This window comes from Chiloscyllium plagiosum, unplaced genomic scaffold (assembly GCF_037043375.1).
Source record: "Chiloscyllium plagiosum isolate Xiang-an unplaced genomic scaffold, Cpla_swu_hap1 HiC_scaffold_7, whole genome shotgun sequence".
NCBI classification, from domain to species: domain Eukaryota; kingdom Metazoa; phylum Chordata; class Chondrichthyes; order Orectolobiformes; family Hemiscylliidae; genus Chiloscyllium; species Chiloscyllium plagiosum.
This window is the reverse complement of record NW_028270145.1, coordinates 22,477,512-22,496,323: the sequence shown is the minus strand read 5'-3', so window position 1 is coordinate 22,496,323 and position 18,812 is coordinate 22,477,512. Positions and strand designations below refer to the sequence as shown.

Here is an 18,812-nt window from a genome sequence, read left to right as displayed (position 1 = left end):
TGATCTGCAGTCCATAAAGCAGTCTGAGTTGCTACAAACACTAGATGTATATAAAGGGAAGTTATGGCTCATTGCATATTCTTTTTATTTTTTTTTGGTTACAGCAAATACAGCTCAGCTATTTTATCCTCTATAAATTTTAATTGAATTTGAGTGATGAGGAAATCTATTAGAGTTGAAGCATATTTTCTATCAGGATCTTTTTACTAATAAGTGTATGAATTGCCTTTAAAAGCAAAATGTAGCTTTCATTTTAAAAGCACTGCATGCCCTCTAGTATTTCTTGTTCCCAGTTAGCTGGAGATTAATTTGTGTAGTGCTCTGCTTGCGGCTGTGTGCAAGAACGGCATCCTCCGTAAAGATGCTGACTTAAAAAATAGACTAGTGCTTGTTTAATTGAGGTATGGATGACTGAAAAATCCTCCATCTCTTTCCTTTTGTTGAACACTTCTGATGGGTTAACCCGCTTTAGAACCCTTTGAACAAAATGCCTTCAGGGTAGTATTAAAATGCGCATGGATTGCTTCACTGCACATTCACTATTTGTATGCATCACAGCTACTCAAAATATTTTTAAGATTACAGTGAACCAATGTGTTTAACTTATTAAAATGTACAACTACAGGAAGCTGTGGGAAAGCATATTACGGAGGGAACTACCAAATAGAGAACACCCAGGACAGCAGTTATTCATCAGGCTTTCCTCCCACAACATTGAATACCCATCAGTGTGTTTCATAAGAACAACCATATCACATTTGTGGAGCTGAATGAAAGTATATAAAAGAATAAGATGAAACTTTTGGGCATTAAGTCATGGAGCCATAGAGGTGAACAGCACAGAAGCAGACCTTTGGTCCAACTCGTCCATGCTGGCCAGTTGTCCTAACTTAATCTAGTCCCATTTGCCAGCAGTTGGCCCATAATCCCTCTAAACCCTTCCTATTTGTATACCCTTCCTATTTGTATACCCATCCAGATGCCTTTTACATGCTGTAATTGTACCAGCCTCCCCTTCCTTTGGTAGCTCATTTCATACACTCACCACCCTCTGCATGAAAACGTTGCCCCTTAGGTCCCTTTTAAATCTTTCCTCTCACCCTAAATCTATACCCCCTAGTTATGAACTTCCCCACTACAGGGAAAAGACCATGTCTATTTATCCTATTCTTGCCCATCATGATTTTACAAATCTCTAATGTCACTCCTCAGCCTCTGACGCTCCAAGAAAAATAGCCACAGCCTATTCAGACTCTCCCTACAGCTTAAATCCTTCAACTCTGGCAACATCCTTCTGATAGAAGGAGACCAGAATTGCATGCAATGTTCCAACAGTGGCCTAACCAATGTCCTGTCCAGCTGCAACATGATCTCCCAACTCCTCTTCTCATCTGACCAATAAAGGACAACATACCAAATGCTACCTTCGCTATCCGATCCGCCTGCAACTCTACTTTCAGGGACTGTTTGTTCAACAATAACACACTTTCTCCCTTCTCTCCCCCCCCCCCCCCCCCCAAGACACCTTATTATTAAGTGTGTGTGTTCTGCTAAGATTTGTCTTTCCAAAATGCAGCACCTTGCAGTTATCTAAATTAAACTCCATCTGCCACTTCTCAGCCCATCTGATCAGGATCCCATTGTACTGTGTGCCAAGAACGTTACCTCAATGTTCCAACAGTAGCCTAACCAATGTCCTGTACAACCACAACATGACCTCTCAACTTCAGTACTCTGCCCAAAAAAAGGAAAGCATACTAAATGCTGCCTTCACTATCCTATTGACCTGCGACTCCACTTTCAAGGAGCAATGAACCTGCACTCCAAGGTCTCTGTTCAGCAACACCTGTTGACCATTGAAAGCACAGTTTCACTCTTTCCTTGAAATGCCTTTTGTCTGTTTGAATTGAATTATATTTTAGTTTAATTACAGGAGTAAAAACTTTAAAAAGTGAAATCTTGTCCAGTGGTTGTCTTTCTATTGGTGTCACCAGGATTCATTTCTTAAAAATTATTGGTCTCAATGGAGATCATAACATACAAGTACCCATCCTGCAGATCTGTTTAATTATTTGCTTGTAATATTTAGAAGACAGTGCTTTTATGTCCTGAACCTTACTCAAAAGACCTCTTCTTAGAATCATAGAATCCTTGGTGTGGAAGCAGGTCATAGTGTGGCAAGTACTAGTTGGAATTTGTTTTCCTGCAAAGTTGTGTAACTGACAGAAAAGAATGCAAATGTTCTTTAAATTGCATTGCAGCTCGTACCTATGAACCAATAATCACCAGAATCACTCTTAGCCAACCCTATCTGACTAGAAGGGCAGAGCTGCCAGAGATATATATACAGTAATATGCTTTCAGGATGGTGTGGATGTAGGAATTATCAACAGTTGACTGAAGGCTCCTTGACTCCTCAAGACTACTGCAAGCCACATCATGTTCTTTCTTTTGGGAGCACCCTTTTGAGGGTGCTTTTGGTTTTTGGAGGCTATATTTTGGTCTTCAGTATCTGTGTTTTCATTCTTACTAACTCCTTCTTTTTTTTTTGAGTTGATAATTGCACAACACCAGGTTATAGTCCAACAGGTTTATTTGGAAGTACTAGCTTTTGGAGTGCAGCTCCTTCATTGGATATCAGGATAGGAGAGAATCTTTATTCTCCAAGACTAAGGATAATCTAAATAAATTCCACAAGTGTGTGAAGAGCAAGACAGCAACTAGAATGTGTCTTGAACCCCTTAAAAATCAGATCATCTTTATGTTGAATGTCAGGAGATGGGGAGAGACAGCAAATGAATATTTTGCATCAGTTTTTACTATGGAGAAAGAAATGAAAGCTAGAGAACTCAAATATTGTTTTAACAACAATTCACATTACAAAAGAGACAGTGCTGAAGGTTTTAAATATAAAGGTGAATAAATCTCTGGGATCTGATCTAGTGTATTCCAGGACTTTGTGGGAAGTTAGGAAATTATAGGGCCCCTTGCCAAAACATTTGTTTCATCTATAAACAGTGAGGTATCAAATGACTGGAGAGTGGCTAATGCTGTGCCTTTAAGAAGGGATGCAAGGACAAGCTTGTGAACCTATGAGCCTGACTTCACTGGTGGCTAAGTGGTTGGAAGTGATTCTTAAGAGTAGGATTTATGTGCTTTTGGGCAGACAAGGAATGATTAGGGATAGTCAGCATGATTTTGTTTGAGGGAAATCTTGTCTCTCAAACTTGATTGAATCTTTTAATGATGTAACCGAGATGATTGAAGACAGAATGGTAGTCATTGTTTACTTGGACTTTAGTAAAGCCTTTGACAAGGTTCCATATAGACTAATTTGTGAAGTTAGATGACATGCAATTCAGGTTGAGCTTCCCTATTGGATACAAAGTTGGCTTAATGACAGGAGATAGTTATGGTGGTTTTCAGACTGGAGGCCTCTGACCAGTGGTGTTCCACAGGGATTGGGGCTGGATCTACTTTTGTCATTTTCTGTAAATGATATCGATGAGAATATAGAAAGCATGATTAGTAAGTTTTGAAATGACACCAAAATTGGTGATAGTTGCTTCTGATAGTCCCGTTCATGTGCGATCTTGAGTTATCAGAAAATCATGCAATAGCTGCACCATTTAAACTAATCGGGTTGGAATCCTGTTGTCGCCAGTGCAGGTAAGGAAAGTTCACATTCTACAAATGGCCTAAATTCTTCAGTTGCGTAAAAGCCAATTTGCGTTGAATCACATGTTATAGCAGCACCGACTGTATAGTGGACAGTGAAGAAAGTTATCTTAGATTACAAAGCTGTGGAGGTGCTGGTGTTGGACTGGAGTGAACAAGGTCAGAAGTCCGTCGTGGAGTCAGATGTACAGCACGGAAACTTACCCTTTTAGTCCAACTTGTCCACGCCGAATAGATATCCCAACCCAATCTAGTCCCACCTGCCTGCACCTGGACCGTATCCCTCCAAACTCTTCCTAATTTATCTACCCAACAGCACGGAAACTTACCCTTTTAGTCCAACTTGTCCACGCCGAATAGATATCCCAACCCAATCTAGTCCCACCTGCCTGCACCTGGACCGTATCCCTCCAAACTCTTCCTAATTTATCTACCCATCCAGATGCCTTTTAAATGTCACAATTGTATTAGCCTCCACCACATCCTCTGGCAGATCATTTCACACACGCACCACCCTCTGTGTGAAAAAGCTGCCCCTTAGGTCTCATTTTATATTTTTCGTCTTTCACCCTAAACCTATGCTGTCTAGTTCTGGGACCCCCCCCCCTCCCCCCAGAGAAAAGACCCTCATAATTTTGTAAACCTCTATAAGGACCGTTCTAGCCGATCCAACCTCTCCCTATAGCTCAAATCCTTTAATCCTGGCAACATCTTGTAAATCTTTTCTGAGCCCTTGCAAGTGTGCCGCTTCAGTCTCCTGAGCGGAGAGCAGACTTTTAAAAACTGAGCCTCAAAGAAAAGACATTTAATTGATTAACCGAATAATCAATTATCCGAACGAAATAGTGCCCACCCATCTCATTCGGATTATCTAGTTTTCTCTGTATATGTACATGCTGTCCCTCAGGATTCCCTCCAACTTGCACACCACTGACCTCAGGCTCGCTGGTCTATAGTTCCCTGGCTTGTCCTTACCACCTTTCTTAAACAGTGGCACCATGTTAGCTAACCTCCAGTCTTCTGGCACCTCATCTGTGGTGATTGATTCTGGCACCTCATCTGTGGTGATTGATACAAATATCTCAGTAAGAGGTCCAGCAATCACTTCCCTAGCTTCCTACAGAGTTCTAGGGTACAGCTGATCTGGGTCCTGGGGATTTATCCACTTTTACTCATTTCAAGACAATCCAGCACTTCCTCCTTGTTAATATGGACATTTTTCAAGATGTCACCATCTATTTCCCTCATGATAACAGATTATAGTCCAACACAAGATGGAAATCGCAAGCTTTCTGAGCATTGCTCCTCCTTCAGATGAAGTCTCCTGACAAAGTCGCAGTGCTAAAAGCTTGTGGTTTCAAATAAACCCATTGGACAAGATTACAAAGAGATCTAGACCAGTTGGCTGAAGAGTGGCAGATGGAGTTTAATTTGGATAAATGTGAATTATTGCATTTCAGTAAAATTAAGGCAGGACATATACAATTCAAAGTAGGGCCTCGGAGTAGTGTTACAGAAGAGACCTAGGGGTTCAGGTACATAATTCTTTGAGGTTTGCATCACCGAGTCATTAAGGTGTTTTACAGGTTTGCCTTCATTGCGCAGTCCTTTGAGTATTGGAGTTTGGACATCATGCTGAGATTGGAGTCGAAAGAGTGTGGTGCTGGAAAAGCGCAGCCAGTCAGGCAGCATCCAAGGAGCAGGAAAATCAACGCTTGGAGCATACGCTATTCATTCCTGATGAGCTTTTGCTCGAAACATCAATTCTCCTGCTCCTCTGCCTGACTGACTGCTTTTCCAGCAGCACACTCTTCAACTCTGATCTCCAGCATCTGCAGTCCTCACTTTCTTCCCATCATGCTGAGGTTGTTTGGGTGTTGGTGCGGCCTTTATTGGAGTGTTATGTACAGTTCCAGTCGCTCTGCTACAGGAAGGATATAATTTAAGCTGGAGAGGGTTCAGAAAAGATTGACCAGGATATTGTCAGGAATGGAGGATTTGAGTTATAAGGGGAGGCTGGATAGACTGAGACCTACTTTTCACCACAGCGTAGAAGGTTGATCTTAGGTTTATAAAATTGAGGGATATTAAAAAGGTGAATAGCAAGTGTCTTTTCAAGAATCGGGGCGTATTTTTAAGGTGAGAGGAGAAAAATTTTAAAAAAGACTTGCGCGATCTTTTTTTTTGAAACAGAATGGTTTGTGTGGAATGAATTTCCAGAGAAAGTGGTGGATGCAGGGACAGTTACTATGTTTAAAAGACATTTAGATAAGTACATGGATAAGAAATGTTCTTGGGATATGAGCCAAATGCAGGTGAGCGGGACTAGTTTAGTTTGGCATTATGGTTGGCATGGACTGGTGGGACCGAATAGTCTATTTCCATCCTGTATGACACTTTGACTCTTTGACTCAAAAGCCTGAATTCAGAGGTTACAAAGTTGTATTCTGTCAGGCGTTTGGGTAGGGTGTGTTGTTAGTAGAGTAGGAGATTCATGGAAACTTTCCAATTTTATTGGACTAAAAAATAAACTCAATCCATTTTGATGTACTTTTTCTATACTGCAATATGTTTGGTGTCATGGAAACACCTTAATTTGACCAAAAACTCCAGGGCAATTTGTTGCTTTTTTTTTTGCAAGCACTGAATCAATCTCTTAAAGTCAAACCTATAGCCATGCCTTAACCTGGTATGTCGAAATCAAATATACAGTTCCTTCTATAATTTACTTTTTACTAGTTTATACCAGTTAATTAAATTTGAGTTTTGTTTTGGATTTTCTTTCAGTTTACTTTTTCAATAAATAAGTACAGTGTCTGCTTGGCATCCATACAAAATAGGCGTCTTATAATACTTCTAGTTGCTGGACCTGATTTAAATGTATGTATGCACCATATACCTCTGGGCACCCATGTGTGCATACTCTACATCAGTGTACAGATTCAAAGCTTGCATGAATCTCTTAAATTGACAAGGATGCCAGGTTGAATTGGGCAAGTTAAAGTTGATATATTCGGTCAGCATAGTTCCCAATAATAGCCTGTTCAAAAGGGAAGAAATTTAAGCTGGTGTGTAAATTGCATAAGTTTCACACTATTTGTTAAACAACTTTGAGGGTTCCTCTTTTTTGAATGCTAATGTGATTTTAGGATGTAAACCAACTCCCTATGTCCCATCATTCCTATAAATATATTTTAGTTTTGAATTCATTTTAAAGCATAAACAGCAGAATTGTTTTGACAGGGGGCTTAAAGTCATCAGTAATCAAATGTTTGTCCATTACATTGCAGCATTACTTGTCCTGAAGCATCTCCATGGCAAAGCTGGAATACTATGGTGGTGATTACTTTAATAGCTCGATCTATAATTTGAGACAAATGTTGCAGCTTTGCTGCAGTTGGTACAAGGTCTTCCCTTTTGTGCATTCAAATCAGTGCATTTCTTGGTCTTAACTTAAACGAGCATGTCTAATTTCCATTGAACCAGCTAGATAAGGATGTAGTTAAATTTGAATTCACAAGTACTGCAAATCCTCAGCAGAGGATAACCCCTAATTAGGGAATAATGAATAGACTGTACCAAGGTGTGCTAAAATTCTAAAGCTGTAAGAGGTAATGAGAACAAATCTTCAGGAAAGAACAGGAACCATCATTTCAACAAAATCTAGAGAAAGAAAATGAACATTTAAGATTGTCTTGAAAATTATTACTGTAGTACATTGTGATTTTGAGATACCAAGTGTGAGCAAGTAATCTCACTGAGCATAGTCAGTGTGAGGTATTTGAACAGTAGCAGATATGAGCAGTGTTGAAACTTTATTGCTGGAACAGCACAGCAGGTCAGGCAGCATCCAGGGAACAGGAGATTCGACGTTTCGGGCACAGGCCCTTCTTCAGGAATCTTCAGATATGAGCAGTACCAAGTCTGAGTTGGTAGAACAATTTCATTAACACTTGTGTCGCATCTAAGCATTTTTGATTTGGTAATTTTGCCCTCCTTGCAATAAATGAGTCGTTTTACTCTTTAAAATTGAGTAAGCATTTGAAAGTTGGAAATGAATGATGCATAATGCAACACGTTTTAGATCCATCCTAAACTTCAATGTAGGGCATGTCCTTCATGTTTGGATTTATGCTGTATATTCTGAAGTTTCTAATATTGATTTAAATATGCTTTTTAATTCATAGCCATAATGGTATTGAATGGTTGTAGTGAATCCGCTTCAGCAATAACTAGTGCAAATACTGAGTAGAAGTGGTCAAGATTTATTAATGTAATCAATTATCAGCTCTAAACAAACATGGGTAAGTAACATGCTATTAGATTACATTCATTTTATATCACTCCATACCAATATCCTAGGATTTAGTCCAGCTCGGACCTCCAGCCAAATAACCCATCAATTATCTGCACTTCCTATTTCTGACTTCTTGAGCATCTCTGATTTTAATTGTTCTGTTCTTGCTAGGTGGGCCTTCAACCCAGAGCCTTGCTACCTTATTGTCCCTTTCTTCCATTAAGACACCCCTTGAAGCCTGTTTAGAGATTCGTGGAATGTGGGTGTTGCTGGCCCTAGTTGTGCTTGCAAAGGTGGTGGTGAACTGCTATCTTGAATAATTATACCCAAAGGATTTTGATCCAGCAACACTTGAAGGAATGGCAAAATATATTTCCAAGGTATGCAGCTTGGAGGGAAATTTGCAGAGGGTGCTGTTTCCATGTTTTTGCTGCCTTTGTCCTTACAGATTATATGATTGAGAGTTTGCAAGGTGATGTCTAAATCTTAGAATTTCTGCAGTGATTCTTGTAGATGGAACATTTTATTGCTACTGAGTGGCGGTGGGAATGAATGGTTGTGGTACTAACCAAGTGGGCTGTCTCAACCTGAATGATATGGTGTTTCTTTTGGAGTTGCATTCATCCAGTCAAGTCAGGAATATTCCATCACACTTGTGACTTGTGCTTTAGTAAATGAGTCAGGATGAGCATTACTTTTGCAAGATTTTGAACATTTGACAGCTCTTGTGGTATGGCCAGTTCAGTTTCTGGTTAATGGTAACCTCAGGATGACTTTCTTGGGGGCTTTAGTTGTTGTAATGCCATTGAATGTCAAGGAGCAATGGTTAGATTCTGTTCTGTTGGAGATGATCATTGCCCAGCTCTTGAGTTGCAAAGGTTACTCGCCATTTGTCAGCCCAAACCTGGAAGTTGTCCAGGTTTTTTAGTATATGGCATGGATTGCTGCAGAATGGGGAGTACCAAATCATGTTGATTCGGATGTAATCCGTGAACATCTTTACTTCTGACATTCTGGTAGAATGAAAGTCATTGAAGCAGCTGAAAATATTAGGCTGAGGACACTATCTTGAATGCCAGTGGAGATGACCTGGAGCTGAAATGACTGACCTCCAATAACCACAACCATCTTTCTTTGTGCCAGGTACAACATCAACCACAGAGTTTGCCACTGTTTACCATTTGAATTTAGTTTTGCTCGGGTTCCTTGATGCCACACTTGTCAGGTGCAATCTTGACATTAAGGGTAGTAAGTCACATCACTTCTGGCTGTGCTTTTGATTGTCCACCTTTAATATCTCCTTGTGTAGTTCCATGTTATTTTGTAATGCCTCTGTAACCTGCCTTGGAATATTTTGTCATGTTAAAGGTGTTCTATTAATGCAAATTATTTTGACTTTTGGTCTCTCATTTGTATCAACTTGTGCTAATTTACCAGCTTGAAGTTTAGAAAGCAAGAATAGTGAGAGGAGCCATGAATTATAGTGTCTACTTTGTTTATTTCTCCAGATGTGTAACATTTACCATGGTCTCTTGCCTTAAAGTTGATGAGGTGGGAAAACCTCTGGAAGCTAACTAAATTTTCTCCAGGAATGTCAAAGGTTGTCTTGATCAATCCTATCTAAATTTATCCTTACAAACCTTGATTTTCCGGTACTCCTTTGCAAATGGTAGTTTTATCACTAACATTTTAAAGTTTTTGAATTTAAGCTGCAGAGATCCCTTCAGAAGATCTCAAAGGTGTGTTAAGGAAAAAAATCTCAAAGGAGTTAACATCGTTTTTTTTTGGTTTGAAAATTACAGCTGACAATTCCGATTAGTTAGTCAAAAACTTCAAGTTACAGCATTGTTACATAAAAACTTTGGATTAGTAGCATAATGATTTTAGAACAATATGTAGCAGTCTCTACCAGATGCCAGATACAATGTAAAATTCGCAGCATATTATCCTGCTGTTAACTTTCAGAATATATAGTATTCTGACTTGCACACTTTGAAATATTGATTTCATTTCTCTACTGTTTTCAGAACCAGCAGCTGAGACAACTGAGAGCAATACATCACAAGTCATTCTCAAAGGATAATGTATGTAAATCTGAAGAGTGTGAATATAAGGTAGTAGTACCATGATCTTCTATTTGAATTTTATGCCTGGTTACAGTTTCTGCATTACATGTGTGATTATGTAAGATTGTGTTACACTCAATATTTAAAAATTCCCTGAAGTGATTACTGAAGTATTCTGCTTAGCATTTGCAAGATCAGACATTTTTCTGTAAAACTAAATGGAGATTGCCAATGACACAAATGTTTACTGCAGCCTGATGCCATCAACTTTAAATCCATTTTCTTTAATATTTATTCATAGGATATGGGTATCATTGGCTAGGCTGGAATATATTGTCCATTGCTAATTACCCTTGTAAAGGTGGTGATGAGTTGCTGCCTTGAACTAAAGTTCATGACTGGTAGGTGCACTCACTGTGCTGTTAGGTATAAAGTTGGATCCAATGGTAGTGAAGAGTCAGGATGCAGAGTGTCTTAGGGAGAAACATATGGTGGTAGTGGTGCTTCAATGCATCTGCTAATGCTTTCCTTCTTGGTGGTAGACGTCTTTTGGTTTAGGTGGGTCTATCACAAGAGATTTGGTGAGTGGCTGGCATACATCTTCCAGATGGTAGGTGGTGTTCTTGTCAGTGGTGAAATGAGTTATGTTGAAAGAGGGGTATGGGGTGCCAGCTAAGCAGGCTGCTTTGTCCTGGATAATATCCAGCTGCTTGAGTGTTTCAGTTGGATTAGTCCATGTATGTTAGCAATATTTTATCCTATCCCTGACTTAAGGATCTTCTGACCAGACATTGGAATTCTGAGCCCTTGACCTGGTTTTATAGCTCTAGTATGTATATGCTTGGTCCAATTCAATGTCTGGTCGATAGGTAATGTTTGGGAAGGCAATGATTAGATTGCTTCTTTTGATGATATCATTGTGTGACGGAGAAGCAAATGTTCCTTGCCATCGTCACCTCAAGCTTGGATGTTTTGAAGGTTTTACTGTATTTAGATAGTGTGCTGTATCTTGTGAATTGTGAGCAGTGATGAAATTTTCAATTTACAATTAACATGAGGTTTTATTGTTATTTGTACTTAAGCGTAGGGATATAGGAGTACAATGCAAAGTGTACAAAGTCGCCATTCTTTGTCGCCATTCTTTGTTGCCATCTTAGATACAAAAACCAGAATTAACAAACATCTGAGGTACAAAACCAAAACAACCATTTTAGATGCAAAAAATAGAAAAACAAAATTGCATGATCACACCAAGAAGGAGAAACGTTCATATTTTAAGTCTTGTGTTCAGAAGGTAAATGACTTTCTTTTCTAAGGCCACCAGTCATTGCTAACTCGCTGCCGCTATTCCCTCAGAACACACTTTGATCACAGGAGCCACGTCAGTGCTGTTGCTGCCATTGCCAGCCCCCACACTTCTGCTGCAGTCAATTTGTGCATCCTTAACAATCTTTCTGTTCAAGACAGAATTCATAGGATCCATCAAACAATTAATGGAGACTAAATTCAGTCGTCTTGTTGACAAAATCTTCTATTGCTTTGCAAAGCACTAGCAATATGTTAAACAGGATTGAATTTTAACAGTTCTAACAACTTAAATCTGGGCATCAATGGGCCCAGTGGGCCATGAGAAGCAGAAATGTAATCAATCCATAATATTCTACCTCGTATTGAGACTTTAAAATTCTTGACAGGCAATAAAATATTGTGGAAAAAGAAATGGGCTCTCTGTATGAGGAGTGATGGAAAAATAACCAAATTAATCTGTTTTAATGTTGTAGCTTGAAGGGTAACTATTGGTCAAGGCACAGAAATGAACTTCCTTGATCACCTTTTGAAGTAAAATGATAGCCCATGTGGTTTTTCTGAATAAAGGTCAGGGTGGTGGTTCATTTAAGAACTAAGAACTAGGTTTCTATGAATAGGGATTTTAGTAGTGCCTGACTTCAATTAAATTGTGATCAGTTTTTCAAAGTAATACTATAATCAAATGGGTAATCTTCAATGTTTTAGGTATCTAATTTGAGTTTTAGATGAAGGTTTAATGGGTGTGGAGTAAATGATGGTGCACGGAGTTTGCTTTAGATTATAAGTGACTGTAGTCTTTATTTGTACATAACTAAACTAATTTAAAAATGTCTATTAGGATTGGTGTACTGTACTTGATTTTGGTAAAGTTATTTTGTATTAAAGCCTGAACCTTATTGCATAATTCTTTTGGTGAAGAATTTTTTTTTGCTTGGAAAGGATAAAACCAAAAAACAATGAACATTAAGTCAGGGCAGGTAAGGGGATTTTAACTTTCCAAACGTAGACTGGGACTGCCATAGTGTCAAGGGCTTAGACGGAGAGGAATTTGTTAGGTGTGCACAAGAAAATTTTCTGATTCAGTATGTGGATGTACCTACTAGAGAAGGTGTAAAACTTGGCCTACTCTTTGGAAATAAGGCAGCAGGTGACTGAGGTGTCAGTGGGGGAGCACTTAGTGACCATAATTCTATTAATTTTAAAATAGTGATGGAAAAGTATAGACCAGATCCAAAAGTTGAAGTTCTAATTTGGAGAAAGGCGAATTTTTACAGTATTGGCAAAAACTTTCAAAAACTGATTGGGGGCAGATGTTTGCAGGTAAAGGGACAGCTGGAAAATGGAAAGTCTTCAGAAATGAGATGAGAGTCCAGAGACAGTATGTTCCTGTTAAGGTGCAAGGAAAGACTGGTAGGTATAGGGAATGCTGGATGACTAAAGAAATTGAGGGCTTGGTTAAGAAGAAGAAGGAAGCATATGTCAGATATAGACAGGATAGATCGAGTGAATCCTTAGAATATAAAGGAAGTAGGAGTATACTTAAGAGGGAAATCAGGAGGGCAAAAAGGGGACATAGCTTTGGCAAATAGAATTAAGGAGAATCCAAAGGGTTTTTACAAATACATTATGGAAAAAAGGGTAACTAGGGAGAGTAGGGCCCCTCTAAGATCAGCAAGGCAGCTCTTGTGGGGAGCTACAGAAGATGGAGATACAAAACGAGTATCTTGCATCGGTGTTTACTGTGGAAAAGGTCATGGGCGATGTAGAATGTAGGGAAATAGATGGTGTCATCTTGAAAAAATGTCCATTTTACAGAGGAGGAAGTGCTGGGTGTCTTGAAACACACACAAGTGGTTAGCAAGGTTAGATCTCATGGAATACAGGTAGAACTAGCCATTTGGATACAGAACTGGCTCAAAGGTAGAAGACAGGGTGGTGGTGGAGGGTTGTTTTTCAGACTGGAAGCCTGTGACCAGTGGAGTGCCACAAGGATCGGTGCTGGGTCCATTACTTTTCATCATTCATAGAAATAATTTGGATGTGAGCATAAGACGTAGAGTTAGTAGGTTTTCAGATGACACCAAAATTGGAGGTGTAGTGGACAGCGAAGGAGGTTACCTTTGATTACAGTGGGATCTTGACCAAATGGACCACTGGGCTGAGAAGTGGCAGAGGGAGTTTAATTTAGATAAATGTGAGGTGCTGCATTTTGGGTAAGCAAATCTTAGCAGTACTTGTGCACTTAATGGTAAGGTCCTAAGAAGTGTTGCTGAACAAAGAGACCTTGGAGTGCAGATTTGTAGCTCCTTGAAAGTGGAGTCACAGGTAGAAGGCATTTGGTATGCTTTCCTTTATTGGTCAAAGCATTGAGTTGGGAGTTCATGTTGGTGAGGCCACTTTTGGAGGACTTCGTGCAATTCTGGTCTCCTTCCTATAAGAAGGATGTTGTGAAACATGAAAGGGTCCAGAAAAGATTTACATGGATGTTGCCAGGATTGGAGGATTTGAGCTACAGCGAGTGGTTGAATAGGCTGGAGCTGTTTTCCCTGGAGTGTCAGAGGCTGAGGGGTGACCTTAGAGGTTTATAAAATCATGAGGGGCATGGATAGGGGAAATAGACAAGGTCTTTTCTCTTGGGTGGGAGAGTCCAGAACTAGAGGACATAAGTTTAGGGTGAGGGGGAAGAATATAAAAGGAGCCTAAGCGGGCAACTTTTTCACGCAGAGGGTGGTGCATGTGTGGAATGGGCTGCCAGAGGAAGTGGTAGAGGCTAGTACAGTTGCAGCATTTAAAAGGCATCTGGATGGGTATATGAACAAGAAGGGTTTGGAAAGATTTGGGCCGGGTGCTGACAAGGAGGATATCTGGTTGGCATGGACGGGTTGGACCGAAGGACCTGTTCCTGTGCTATACATCTCTATGACTCTGACTCTAATCGGTTTACAGTGTACAAAATCATAGGGCTAGGGGATTCTCTGCATCCACCAGAAAGAGTAACCAGGGCCTTGATTTAACATGACTGAAGGATGGCATCTCTGGAAGTGAAATACTTGGTCAGAACTGCACTGGAGTGCCACTAGTGAACTAAAGAATTCAATGAGCAGTTGAGAACTGTCAGAAAGCAATAATTTAGTGTAAGCTGTATAATGGAAGCTTATGCGTGCCACCACTAACAGACCATTTAACACAATTGTAGTTGATGTGATATAGAGCTGAAAATGTGTTGCTGGAAAAGCGCAGCAGGTCAGGCAGCATCCAAGGAGCATGAGCATGAGCCCTTCTGGAATGAGGAAAGTGTGCCAAGCAGGCTAAGATAAAAGGTAGAGAGGAGGGACGTGGGGGTGGGGTGTTGGAAATGCGATAGGTAGAAGGAGGTTAAGGTAAGGGTGATAGGCCGGGGTGGGGGCGGAGAGGTCAGGAAGAAGATTGCAGGTTAGGAAGGTGGTGTTGACTTCGAGGGTTGGGACTGAGACCAGGTGGGGGGAGGGGAAATGAAGAAACTGGAGAAATCTGAGTTCATCCCTTGTGGTTGGAGGGTTCCTAGGTGGAAGATGAGGTGTTCTTCCTCCAGCCATCGTGTTGCTATGGTCTGGCGATGGAGGAGTCCAAGGACCTGGATGTCCTTGATGGAGTGGGAGGGGGAGTTGAAGTGTTGAGCCACAGGGTGGTTGGGTTGGTTGGTCCCGGGTGTCCTAGAGGTGTTCTCTGAAACGTTCCGCAAGTAGGCGGCCTTCTCCCCAATATAGAGGAGGCCACATCGGGTGCAGCGGATGCAGTAAATAAATTGATGTGATATAGCCTAACTCCTATTTATTTACCTGAGACTATATCACTACTTAATGGGATTTGAGCTTGGCCAATGAGGCCAGTGCTTGTTCTCCATCCCTGATTGCCCTTGAATTAATTGCCTTACTCAGCAATTTCAAAGGGTATTTAATAGTCTGCTACTCTGCTGAGGTTTGGAATTACTTGTAGGCCAGAATGGGTGAAGACAGCTGACTTTCCTTTTTTAACGTGATTTGTACACACCTTTTCGAATGATTTTTATGGTCACGGATTTATAAAGCTGGTCTCAGTAACAGATTTATTAAATTCCAGCAACTGTCTTGCTGGGAATTTATCCCATGTCCCCAGAACATTAGCTTGTGCCTTTGTAACTAGTCTAGTGACATTACCACTGCATCTCCCTTTCAGATAATACAATGCTGTTCTAAAATTAATATCTTTTTTCCACAAATGCCAATGATGCAAAATTCCAAACTTCTCCCATCCATTGAAGTATTTCATGATTTCACTTCTGAAATACGTAAGCAATGCCCCCTTGACCTCAAACACTCAAATAGCAAAAGTTTTTTAAGTCAATTCAATCTATTGCCCTTGATGTTTTGAAGGCTTTGGTCAAATCACCTCTTAAATATGCAAGTTTTAGGGAATTTAATTTAATTCTACTGTCTCTCCTCATAATTTAACTCTGATTCTGATAAATCTGTGCCCTGCTTCCTTTACTGCCAGTATGTTCTTCCTAAAACAAATACTGGAAACATAACCGGTCTGGCAGCACCAATGGAGAGAAAAGCAGAGTATTGTACCAAGAATGCTGGCAGTACTCCAGTTGCATTCTTACAGGCTCTGTTTAACTTCCCATTGATAAAAATATCAACATTCCATTAGATTTTTGATGGTTCCCTGCACCTGTTCATGACTTCTCTTGTGATCTATGTACAGGGGAACCTCTATTATCCGAATGAGATGGGCAGGCAATATTTCGTTCGGATAATCGATTATTCGGTTAATCGATTTAAATGCCTTTCCTCTGGGGCTCTGAGGTTTTAAAGTCTGCTCCTCGTTCTGGAGACTGCCAGCACGTGTGAGCCCTGTCCCCAAACCCATCCAGCACCGCCCGTCGCCTGCCCCCGCCCCTCCTCTCCGGGGCAGCCGGACTGTACACCCCTCTATAGAACTCCAAGAAAAGTGTAGAGAGAGAGATAAATCATTTGGAGATGGTGCCTGTTTAATCACTGTAAACAAAAGACACGATCACTGTTGGAAACACGTCTTTGATGTAATGTTTTTAGCGGGACCTCTATCTCCTTTGGATAATCTGGTTTTCAGATAATCGAGGTTCCCCTGTACTTGATCTCCATTGTCTATGAGCCCTCCAGTTTCTAACTTTTCACCATATAGAGAATCCTTTCATCTATCTTTTGTAACAGTTATTTGCAAGTGGATTATCTTGCATTTGCCCACACTTGCATCATTTTGCACATTCACCTAATTCATCTATTAATTTGTATAAGTTAATACTTGTGTGTGCACTGCTTACAGTGCAGCTTATGTCTGTGTAACTAGCAGGTTTGGAAGTGTGGCTTTCTCAACATGGTGATTAATGAATGTCACGAATAGTTGAGGCCTCGTGCACTATTGTCCTGTACAGCACAGAACATGTACAATGATTTAGTTTTTGTCCACTATTCCACTTCTATCAAATTTTCTAGCCAAGTTGTAATTTACCTTTTTCAATTCATAAGCTTCAATGTTAGCTAACAATCTGTTGCGACCAAACTTTTTGAATAGAAACAGTGCTGGAGAACCTCGGCAAGTCTGGCAACGTGTAAAGAGAAACCAAGTTAATATTTTTAATCCAATATGGCTCTCTTCGAATGACTAACATTAGTCAGATTCCTCTATCCACCACTTTAAGCATCACTTCATAACATTCAACAAATGTGTCCTGCGTGACCTATCCATTAAAGTCTGTGCTAGAACTCTGGTTGAATTTCTGGTAACTGATGCTTAGACTAACTAGTCTGGTCCCTTGGGTTTCCCTCTTATGCAATTATTTAGAGGATTTCTAAATAATTGCATAAGATGCACCATTAAAGGGATATTTTCTGCAGCAAGAGAATTTTGAAAGATCGTAGGTTGGGCATTTGTAATGTTGCCTCCATTTATCTCTGAGGTTAAAGCCGTCGTATCTGTGAAACTGATGATCTTTTGGCATTAATTTCTTCATTATTATTTTACTTGCATTAATGTTGAATTTCTGTCCGTGTTTCATATTTTTCTTAGATTTGGCCTGCTGCATTTTTTCTCTATTGTAAACATTCTCCCAGTAATCAGCATGCTTGCAATTTCTATTTTTAGCTGATAACATCACCAATAATTTTCAAGGGGCTTTTATGGTGTCTGACCTCAATGTATTTGTAAATGTGTTGATTTTGTATGCCTTCCAAGTTTCCTTTCAATACATTTTAATAACTCATTCAACGTGCTTTGTCACTCATGGTAGCTTTCCATTGCATCAAAATCTATGGTTTACATGTTAAAAACCTTTTCATTTTATTGTCTGAGGTAGAACTCATTTAGTGGTATAAACTGTTTAGATCACCTGCCCTTAATGCCATACCCATTAGCAGGTTTTTTCAGTTTATTATAAATAGCATGTTTCATTCCATTGAAGTCAACCTTACCTAAATCTTAGCACTGTTTACACATTCAAGCTGCTATACTGAACTTTATCATGTTATCATTGCCATTTGATAGGTGTTTGCACACTATATTTGACTTTTAAATTCAAGTTACTCTGCTAGTAAACCCAGTAACGCATGTCCAATTGTTGATTGTAGCCTTATTTCAGAAAATTATTTGCAACCTTTTGGTTTAAGCAGGCTAGCACATTAATTTGTACAAAAGTTAAAACTCACTGCGCGATTATACTGGTTTAATGTCTGTATTTATACAAATTGTAACTTCACAGCTACTGCTGGGGGGCCTTTGCATAACTTACTACAGTCTTAAATTCTTTTAGTCCTTTCCATAAAGTCTCTGTCTGCTTAACCTCCCGGCTATCTCCTCCCTTAAAATGGAAAACATTTTGTCCTTAATCATTGAGGCTACTACTACTTGTCCTCCATTTTGCTCTATCGTCCAGACAGTTTTTCAATTATGTCCCTGTCATGGGTGCCTTGTCAACACCTGAGTGAAATCTGTCTGCAATTGATTATACAAATTTATATGGAACAAAAACTCAACCTAATCTGATGTGTTCCTTTTTTAGTATTTTATTCACATTTCCTATTTCTGTCCTGCTTAATTATTTTACATCTTTTAGTTTTTAACCATTTGTAAGAGCCTAGGACTCGGGGTTAAAATCTCTCAGTAAGCGGTTGCTCCAGTTAAGACATGGAATTTTTTTTAGCATAGTAGAATTCCTCACTATAGAGGGTCATTCAGTACACAAAGGAACCTCGATTATCCGAAGGACACAGCCAGGCAGTATTTTGTTCAGTTAATCAAATGCCGGTTAGCATAGTTTAGCCGAGCATCGGGACCTTGCAACCTTGCTGGATAATCTAATATTCCGGATAATCAAATCCCGGATAATCGAGGTTCCCTCTGTATTCAATCTTGACATAGAAAGATTTTAATCGGGTAGGAGAATGAAAGGTTATGGAAATGAGGTA

At 39.8% G+C, this 18,812-nt stretch overlaps 1 protein-coding gene across 26 annotated transcripts in view; it reads left to right on the top strand.

The window, feature by feature from the left end:
* LOC122551386 (poly(rC)-binding protein 3) overlaps positions 1–18,812 on the top strand; it is a 149,914-nt gene that overhangs the window by 59,219 nt on the left and 71,883 nt on the right. For 20 of the 26 annotated variants that reach the window (XM_043693193.2, XM_043693187.2, XM_043693191.2 and 17 more), the window contains exon 2: positions 10,003–10,089. The exons of 3 other annotated variants lie outside the window; for them this stretch is intronic. The gene's annotated coding sequence lies outside the window, so the exon portion shown is untranslated. The remainder of the gene's footprint in view (positions 1–10,002; positions 10,090–18,812) is intronic. 3 more of the 26 variants (XM_043693188.2, XM_087988834.1, XM_087988833.1) reach the window with 1 other exon arrangement.